Genomic DNA, 9521 nt, shown 5'->3' with positions numbered 1-9521 from the left:
TATATTATATGCTAAAAGGAATATCATAAAATGATGAATTGGCAAACTTGAAACGTTTTAACACATCTTCAAATGTCAGTTTCAAAATGGGTTTGACAATCTGTAAGGATTCTATAGGTAGATAGATATATAGTTAAATAGACATACATTCCCAGTTTTTATATATATATTTTTTTCTTTCTTTCTTTCTTTCTTTCTTTTTCTTTTTCTTTTTCTTTTTTTCTTTCTTTTTTCTTTTCTTGTTTTGGCACAAGTACGGTATTTCTGTAAATTGTGGTCTGAATTCACTTCGTAAAATATGAACATGAATTACATTTACACGCCTGTACACCTTCTTTCCTTCTTTCGTTACCGAAGAAATTTATCCTTTTCTTATTATTCCTCTCTTATCTATCCTTATACCCTTCTCCCAAAGAACTAAATATTGAAACTACCTTTTATCGAAAATGGTATATGAGATTACATTACATAAAAAAGAAATATTAGCTTTAAACGAAAAATATCATGCAGCCAACCTCTGGCGGGACTCGAACCCGCAATCCCTGGCTTAGGAGGCCAGTGCCTTATCCATTGGGCCACAGAGGCGTCTGAAGCTTCGTTAATCTTTTCTCGAAATAAGTCTCTAGTCAGGCGTTACAACGAAGCACGAAAGAAAACCCAAACACGGTGACGTAATAATAGCGATAAATAGAAATTGTTATAACAGAAGTTACAGAAAAAATGTTTGCATTCAGGTAATTTATTTATAATATATATATATATATATATATATATATATATATATATATATATATATATATATATATATATATATATATATATGTATGTATGTATATATATACACACACACGTACGCATATATATATACATATATATATATATATATATATATATATATATATATATATATATATATATATATATATGTATGTATGTATGTATGTATGTATTTGTATGTATATGTATATATGTATATATATTATATATGTATCTCTCTCTCTCTCTCTCTCTCTCTCTCTCTCTCTCTATATATATATATATATATATATATATATATATATATATATATATATATATATATATATATGTGTGTGTGTGTGTGTGTGTGTGTGTGTGTGTGTGTGTGTGTGTGTGTGTGTGTGTGTGTTTGTATATATATATATCTATATATATATATATATATATATATATATATATATATATATATATATATATATATATATATATACACCATATACATATTATACACGTATGTACATATATTTATATTGTTTATATATTTACCGTATATATTTGTAAATATATGTATATATGTTTATCATTAATATCGTCTATATATTTACAGTAGTTATGTGTTCACACACACACACAAACACACACACACACACACACACACACACATATATATAAGTATATAAATATCTGTCTATCTGTTTGTACACAATGTGTGTTTTCCTTCTAAATGCATATTTATCCTCAATAGAACAATTTGCTCCCTTAATGATAATTCTAAAAAATAAAATCACAGAAAGTAGCAGTGAAAATACTAGTTTTTTTCTGTAGTATTATAGAATGTGATACTGATACCGTTCATGTATCATTGATGTAAATTTCTTCTATCCATCAATGAACAAAACCCTCTATGAAGTACAGTACCCTATTGCTACACAAAATTCCAATTACTTTAGCCAATACCTCAACACTTCCCCGATCGCCGAACCACACAAACACACGGAGCGAGCCTACCTGAACCAACGAATCCAAGCCGGGGACGCTGTGTGCTGCAGCAGGATTTCAACTAAAATAATCCAGCATCTGAACCTCTGGCGGGACTCGAACCCGCAATCCTTGGCTTAGGAGGCCAATGCCTTATCCACTGGGCCACGGAGGCTTCTGCGGGGTAAGAAAGTGTTTTATATATAATGGACCGGGGAAACAGCGGGGTAGGAACGAGAACACATGCACAATGGCGTGTTAACATATAAAATGAGTCACAACATAAGAATAAAATACTTTCTTTTGTGGCAATGTATAGTATTAGCAGGGACTGACTGGCTTCACCGAATTCTTTAGAAATAACAAAATTAGATTAATCTCACTGCCCAATTCCGCTCTTGAAAGGTTGAATTGCTTTAACGAAGTAAGAGGTTCCAGAGGTCGGGGTTTGGTGGAATGAGAAAATATTTTGTTTTTCAGTTTTGTTTCGTGTAAAGCTTTTGTGCTTGAATAGTTTTAAGAGGATAAATCTAAGTAAGTACGCAGTTCTTATATTTTCCTATCTATATATATAAATATATAATATATATAATATACATATATGTAAATATATGAAACTAAATATAGACATCGATATTGAGCCAATATATAGATAGATAGATAGATAGATAGATAACATTTAGATATGTAAAAAAATCTAATTGTAACTATGTTTTCACAAGACCATAAATTAGCTCATAGACTGGTATTTCAATCTAGAATATTTCACTTTCCGTCTCCTAAATTACGTAAGAGCGAGAGGCAATGCAACAACCTTGATCATGAGGTGGTGGTGGCAACACACACACACACACACACACACACACACACACACACACACACACACACACACACACACACACACACACACACACACACACACACATATATACATACACACACACATACATATATATATATATATATATATATATATATATATATATATATATATATATATATATATATATATATATGTATATATTTATTGTATATATGTATATATATATATATATATATATATATATATATATATATATATATATATATATATATATATATATATATATATGAATACACACAGACAGTGTGTTTATATATTTATAATGTATAGCATTAGAATATATGTATAAACACACACAAGCACAAACATACACACACAAATAGAGACATACAAACGTTTGGATGATATAAATTTATCAACCAAAAAAGTTTGTCACTGATAAGAACATTAATTGTCACAATACAAACCAATTTATTTCATCTGTTTTCTTTTATCGGTATCGACACGCTACTGTATTTTCTTAGTTCGTGCCTCCCTGTTTTGGCTTTGAAGACAGTTATTTTGTGCTTTATCAGACGCCTCTGTGGCCCAATGGATAAGGCATTGGCCTCCTAAGCCAGGGATTGCGGGTTCGAGTCCCGCCAGAGGTTGAGGCGAAAGAGCTTTTTTGTGTAAAGAATGTAGCAAATAGCGTTCTTGGCTTGGATTCGGTGGCTCAGGTTGGCTCGCTCGGTGTGTTTCCGGCTCGGATCGCTGCCAACTCCTGACGTCACGGTGTGGCACTGGCGAGTGTAATTGTGGTTGTAAATATATACTGGACTTCATATGTGGCTTTCTTCGTTAAGAGAGAGAAAACATTGATATGATAAATCCACTCCCGATAAAATAGTATCGCATTCTCGAATACAAGATTTATATTTTCGTTGTTAAAATTTATGGCTAGAATATAAGGCAGCACATCCTTCTGAAAAAAGTGTACAATCTATAAATATAGACAGAAAGCCACATATGAAGTCCAGTATATATTTACAACCCCAATTACACTCGCCAGTGCCACACCGTGACGTCAGGAGTTGGCAGCGATCCGAGCCGGAGACACACCGAGCGAGCCAACCTGAGCCACCGAATCCAAGCCAAGAACGCTATTTGCTACATTCTTTAACAAAAAAGCTCTTTCGCCTCAACCTCTGGCGGGACTCGAACCCGCAATCCCTGGCTTAGGAGGCCAATGCCTTATCCATTGGGCCACAGAGGCGTCTGATAAAGCACAAAATAACTGTCTTCAAACCCAAAACAGGGAGGCACGACGAAGAAAATACAGTAGCGTGTCGAACCGATAAAAGAAAACAGGTGAAATATATTAGTTTGTATTGTGGCAATTAATGTTTTTATCAGTGACAATTCAACTTTTTTGGTTGATAAATTTCCATTGACATTCTTTCTGTATCTCTTATATAACGTTATACTCGCGCGGAATGGAGTGTTTACTTACAATAAAACTGTAAACAGGTAAAGTAATAATATTTCAAACTGACTAATATTCTTTTTCTACAATTATTTACTCCTACCGACGTAAGGGCCCGCTTGTCTCTGTTGCCTTATTCAGAACAAGAAATACTTACTTTTTTATCAAATCCGTGTAAATGTTTACTGGGTAACAAGTGTTTGGCTTATTGCTTGTACGGTTATTTTATTCGACTCATTGCCATTAGGTCAATCATATTTAGATTCTTTTCTCTAACATTAGCATCATAGTTATGCATATATATATATATATATATATATATATATATATATATATATATATATATATATATATATATATATATATATATATATATATATATATTTACATTTATATATATATACATTAATACACATACATACACACACACACACACACACACACGCATTTATATACATCCCTCTCTCTCTCTCTCTCTCTCTCTCTCTCTCTCTCTCTCTCTCTCTCTCTCTCTCTCTCTCTCTCTCTCTCTCTCTCTCTCTCTCTCTCTCTCTCTCTCTCTCTCTCTCTCTCTCTCTCTCTCTCCGTATATATATATATATATATATATATATATATATATATATATATATATATATATATATATATATATATATATATATATATATATATATATATATATATATATATATATATATATATATATATATATATACATATATATATACATATATATATACATATATATATATACATATATATATATATATATATATATATATATATATATATATATATATATATATATATATATATATATATTCTGAACATAAATACACACAAGGGGTAAGAGGAAGATAGAGTGAGAATGAGAAATAGTGGTTGAATTTTAATTGTGTGGAATTCATCCTGGTGTAGAAGCAATTAATTTCTCCCCCACTTACGTATAGCATAATATATTTACGGGATTTTAGGGACAGATCCCGAGAAACTACGCTTTGGTTTTACACGTTGGTGGCATATAGGAGGCGTTGACCCCTGTCGCCCTTTCAGAGGCGTGTGTGCGTGTGTGTCGTGTGTGTGTGTGTGTGTGTGTGTGTGTGTGTGTGTGTGTGTGTGTGTGTGTGTGTGTGTGTGTGTGTGTGTGTGTGTGTGTGTGTGTGTGTGTGTGTGTGTGTGTGTGTGTGTGTGTGTGTGTGTGTGTGTGTGTGTGTGTGTGTGTGTGTTTGTGTCTGTCTTCGCTGTTCGGTCACATATAATTACAAACATTAACATGACACTAAATATTAGCTATCTAAATTATTACAAATCTTTCCTATATAATGTTCATACCTTGGAGTTGCGTTTCTGTCATGTCAAAGGTACTGTAGTGTACAGACCTTCACTCTTTAAGCGTTCATTGCCATGCCTCACTGAACAGAAATGTACAACAGAAGCGCCCACTGCCACCGCCCGTTTGATACGTACGGGACCGAGGTGGGATTTGGGAGAAGTCAATATGTGAGAGAAATGTGGAAAAGAGGGAAAGATTATGTACGAATGTTGTGGTGTATGCAATGCAAGATGTGTGAAACTGCAAGACAAGAATGGTCAGCGTAACCAGAGCTGGGAGGACGAGCAAGGGACTTTCACCACGTGTAAAGGAGTTCAGAGAAGGCTATTTTATAATATTCATTTCCAGGTACATCAGTAAGTAAGAATTAAGCACTTAATTCTTACTTTTTTCCTTTCAGGGACGTCAGCAAGCACTTATTTATTAGATTATTTTTCAACCAGGAGCATCAGCAAGCACTCAATTATTACTTCCCCTTCCAAGAGTTAAAAGGAAATCACTGACAAACTTAATTATTTCATTATAAAGCAAGAATTTAAAAATACTTCATAAAACATACAAGTGAATTTGAAACATTGAAGGGAACGGGAACGTCCCTTTAAAAAGAACTTTAAAATGTCCAAAAGTTCAAAGAAACACTTCAAAGTTACAAATACATTAAAAAACTAGAGTTCCGCTCACTCACACGTCTTCAGATGGAAGCCGCTAAAACAGATAAGAGAGAACACCAGCCTTTGTTCACTTCCTCGAATGTATATTCACCTAGAAGAGCACGTTTCCAATATCAAAAACAATTCTCACAGCCAAAGTGCGTTGCCTGCCACGTGCTGTAGTATATCTCCCTTACCAGCACTTAAAAAAAAACAAAAAAAGATAAAGGGCCGCTCAGCCTAAGGTGCCCTCTGCCTCAGCCTGCGGCACCTACTACCCGAAAAGGTGGCAACCGCCTTATTCAACACCTATGCTCCAAGGGGCTCTAAGGAGCACTTGTAGCAAGGTGTGAATGTTACGTATTTTCAAGATTTTTTTCCGGTTCTTTTGATAAAGGAATTCCTAACGGCTGCATGTCAGTCTTAAGAAGAGAAGAAACTGCAGGCATAACCAAACTATAATTTAGTTTTTATTCCTTTTTCTTTTTCTTAGATAGGTTTAGAAACTGGTGCTCTGTGGCGAAAAAAAAAAATAAAGAAAATAATAAAACTAGTTATCAACATCTTACTCGTATGGATATAGACATTTATTTATTATGATAAACGAGAAATATCGGCACATGTACGACTCCCAGTTGCAGTCTGTTGGTGCTTCCCTCTCTCTCGAGAGAGAGAGGAAAAGGTGTTCGTCCCTACAATGGCCACTACTTATGTCTGAAGCTTCGTCCGGCCAAAGCGAAATGTTAGTGAAATCGGGCGCGCATCTCCCGTAGAGTTTTTCCCGCGGTTTTCTCTCTCTCTCACTCACTCACTCACTCTCTCTCTCACTCTCTCTCTCACTCTCTCTCCTCTCTCTCTCTCTCTCTCTCTCTCTCTCTCTCTCTCTCTCTCTCTCTCTCTCTCTCACTCTCTCTACTCTCTCTCTCTCTCTCTCTCTCTCTCTCTCTCTCTCTCTCTCTCTCTCTCTCTCTCTCTCTCTCTCTCTCTCTCTCTCTCTCTCTCTCTCTCTCATCATGCCGGGCTGCTAAGGGAGAAACGATGATTAAGCCTTTTGAATATAACATGGTATTTCAGTCCACTACAGTACTATTACATATTAATGTAATGCAATCAGATACACCAATTCCGATAAAATGAAGTCTATTTTCTTTGGAAAATGGAATGAGAAAGCAGAAACAAAAAACAAGAATACCAAGTGCAAGTTCGTCGACAGAGAGCTTAAACGAGCATATAAATGTCGCTTATTGTATTAATAGGTCAATCATATATATACATTATATATATATATATATATATATATATATATATATATATATATATATATATATTTTTTTTTTTTTTTTTTTTTTTTTTTTTTTTTTTCTTTCTTTCTTTCTTTCTTTCTTTCTTTCTTTCTTATTTTCATTTTCTTTCTTTCTTTCTTTCTTTTCTTTTCTTTTTTTTCTTTCTTTCTTTCTTTTTTTCTTATTTTCATTTTCTTTCTTTCTTTCTTTTCTTTTCTTTTTTTTCTTTCTTTCTTTCTTCCCTTTTTTAAATCAAAAGTTACGAATCCATCATCATATCATCTTGAGATGAATTTAGACCTAAACGGGTGAACACAAATGCAAATATATATCTATGTATGTCTACTTATATATCTGATTGTTTACCTATCCATCTATCCACCTACCAGCCTCTATACCTTAGTACCTGCCTATCTTTTTATCAATTTATCTTTCTCTCTTTATCTGTCGATTCGTCCATATATATTTCTCCACTTCTGTGTTTTAATATATCTGCATTTATCTATCTATTTATCTATCTACAGATGTGTGTGCGCCTAAGGCTATAACTCCTAAGAAGTCAAAGAAGTATATTTCAGGTTGTCATGGCAACGTCTATATCCGCAATACAACCCTGGTTATTCCTTTACCTTAATTTGACTATATAGTATGAGTAAAACTGCGAAGGGTGTTTTAATTCCTAAACAGTAGAGTAACTAACATATCAACCAGAATAATTGCGTGTTGCCAAGGAGTCATTTAATGTTTGTTTGTGTTTTTTTTTTTTCTCTCTCTTCTTTTTCTTCGTCTTTCTTTTCCACTGGCATTTATCTCCGACGTTGCCAGCTTAGAAAAGTTGCAAAATTCTTTTTGTGTGTGTCATTCTGCACTTTGCAACGGCCATTCATTAAGAGATAACGAAACCGCTGACATGGACATTCCAACGAGACTGTATAAATGCATACCTAAATACTGTCACCGGCTGAGGTTTATGAATAGAGGTGCTACCCGCTTCAACACTGTAATTGTACCGGCTACTTCGTTATATTTCTAGCAGTGAATAGCTTTACACGCGCACAGACCATTCTCATGATTATCGATATCTATTAACGTTTTTTTGTTTGTTGTAAAAAGTGAATTGTCGAGATAATGTTACTAGCTTCATGGCCTTGCATAGTCAACAGTTTTCTATGATGCAAACTCCTGATTCATGTAGATCAAATCTGAATTCCATCAGTTACCTCGTTTTCATTTGGGTCTTAAGTCTCATAAGGATGTATCATTTTTATCTGATCATATGTCAATTTTTCAGCAAAGTTCAAGGAATAAATCTTTGAATTTGGCTTATATAAAAAAAATACGTTTTTGAGGTTATATATTATTTTTTCAGCAAAGTTCAAAGGGATAAATCTTTGAATTTGACATAAAGATACGTTTTCGAAGCAATATTTCTTTACTTACGTCGGACGCCTCTGTGGCCCAATGGATAAGGCATTGGCCTCCTAAGCCAGGGATTGCGGGTTCGAGTCCCGCCAGAGGTTGAGGAGTTTTAAAGCCGAAGCGGAATCTGAGGCAACAATATTGGCTTTAATATGATCTGTCTTAACCGTGTATCTTGTCATCGTCATACCACTTGAAGTTTTTTTCCTTTTCTTTCTTTCTTTCTTCCTTCCTTCCTTCCTTCCTTCCTTCCTTCCTTCCTTCCTTCCTTCCTTCCTTCCTTCCTTCCTTTCTTTCTTTCTTTCTTTCTTTCTTTCTTTCTATTATTTATTTAATTAATTATTTATTTATTTTTGTCTTTTTTAGCTATTGAAGCTCGTCTTTATAATTTCGGAAATTTTCGTTTTCCCGATATTTTTAAAAGGTTATGTCTTCCTTGCATTACTCAAAGCGTTTGACTTCTATATATTATATTATGCTTTTGAATTCTTCATATTTAAAGACATTGTTACCTCATAGTTTAAAGCAAACATCTTCGTCATTTTATTCAGAGCTACCAGTTATGTAATCCATTGTGTAATTATGCTTACAATTTATATTGTACTAACTTAAACAATCATTTTATGTCATTGACAGAAAGAATGTTTGTATCATACATATATGCTTTTTATTGCATTTCCCATCACACCCCTTGATAACAGAATACCATTAATACCACCTACTTACGCTCTCAAAAGAAAAAAAAAAAGAAAAGAAAAAAAGGGGGGTTTTAATCTAAGTTCCTCAGTCTCCTCAAAACATATTGCCAATCTTCAACAGCCCACTCTTCCCC

General features: G+C 33.8%; 5 non-coding genes across 5 annotated transcripts; 2 read left to right on the top strand and 3 right to left on the bottom strand.

Moving 5' to 3' along the window:
* Positions 1 to 512: 512 nt before the first annotated feature.
* Positions 513 to 585, bottom strand: TRNAR-CCU (transfer RNA arginine (anticodon CCU)). The gene has a single exon. It is a non-coding gene; the product is annotated as a tRNA-Arg (tRNA).
* A 1233-nt stretch (positions 586 to 1818) lies between these two features.
* On the bottom strand, positions 1819 to 1891 carry TRNAR-CCU (transfer RNA arginine (anticodon CCU)). Its single transcript has one exon. It is a non-coding gene; the product is annotated as a tRNA-Arg (tRNA).
* Positions 1892 to 3116: 1225 nt separating this feature from the next.
* Positions 3117 to 3189, top strand: TRNAR-CCU (transfer RNA arginine (anticodon CCU)). Its single transcript has one exon. It is a non-coding gene; the product is annotated as a tRNA-Arg (tRNA).
* A 532-nt stretch (positions 3190 to 3721) lies between these two features.
* TRNAR-CCU (transfer RNA arginine (anticodon CCU)) lies at positions 3722 to 3794 on the bottom strand. Its single transcript has one exon. It is a non-coding gene; the product is annotated as a tRNA-Arg (tRNA).
* A 4923-nt stretch (positions 3795 to 8717) lies between these two features.
* Positions 8718 to 8790, top strand: TRNAR-CCU (transfer RNA arginine (anticodon CCU)). The gene has a single exon. It is a non-coding gene; the product is annotated as a tRNA-Arg (tRNA).
* Positions 8791 to 9521: the final 731 nt, after the last annotated feature.

The sequence above is a fragment of the Penaeus vannamei genome, chromosome 43, assembly GCF_042767895.1.
Source record: "Penaeus vannamei isolate JL-2024 chromosome 43, ASM4276789v1, whole genome shotgun sequence".
Taxonomy (NCBI): domain Eukaryota; kingdom Metazoa; phylum Arthropoda; class Malacostraca; order Decapoda; family Penaeidae; genus Penaeus; species Penaeus vannamei.
This window is presented reverse-complemented; position numbering and strand designations above follow the sequence as displayed.